We start from the raw sequence: 903 nt of genomic DNA, 5'->3' as shown, positions 1-903 counted from the left end.
TTTTAAGAGATCCAAACAAGTCTGCTAGAGTCCACATTTCCAAGTCTAAGGTGGCCTTCATGGACATGGTGAGGTGCATCCACTCAACTCCAAGGCTCTTCAAGAATAACGAGTTGTTGTCCTCTGCCATTCTCATTACTCCATACGTCTTGCAGTTGCTAATCAAGGTATTCAATCTAGAGTATGTGTTCGACAGGGATTCACCTTCTTTCGCATTGAAGCTGTGGTACTCGTCAATGCAAATAGATCGATTGTTCTTGAGTGTTTTCTTACCTCCTTCAATTTGCTTCTCTAATTCTGCCCAAATGTCCATGGACAGTTGACAGTGATCGATGCACTTGAAGATTTCGTGAGGTATTGCCATAATTAACAATCGTTTGCACTTGCTGCCCAATTCAACYATWATTTTGTCCTCATCACTCCAGTTTGCAATAGGACGTGGTTCATAGTGCTCAGGAATTTCTGGAGTTGTTCCAGTGGTAGGAACTCTTGGAATTAAGTTCATTGGGACATAAGGAGGATTATAGAGGAATTCACATATCCTTGGGTGAATTCCTTCCAAAAAATTAACCATTCGCACTTTCCATTGGGGATACTCCTCACGTATAAGCGTGGGAGGTTTGGATTGAGAACTAGTGCTCATGAAAGATGTATTGGCCAGATTCGCCATTGAAAGAAGAAGAAAAAAATAGGAATAAGATGAAACTGATAAAATAGAGTAAAACAGAGTAACCTGAAGAAGAAGAAGAAGACTGGTGTTCTAGAACAAATGCAGATTAATACCAAGAACAGAATTAATCAAATAAGAATTTGATTCCTGCTTTGATACCAATTGTTAGGACCTGTAAATTCAGTTTTGATATCAATCAAATACTCTGGATGATCTTTTAGACAATAACAGTG

The sequence above is a fragment of the Cynara cardunculus genome (assembly GCF_001531365.2).
Source record: "Cynara cardunculus var. scolymus isolate 2C chromosome LG 1, CcrdV1, whole genome shotgun sequence".
NCBI lineage: Eukaryota > Viridiplantae > Streptophyta > Magnoliopsida > Asterales > Asteraceae > Cynara > Cynara cardunculus.
This window is presented reverse-complemented; position numbering follows the sequence as displayed.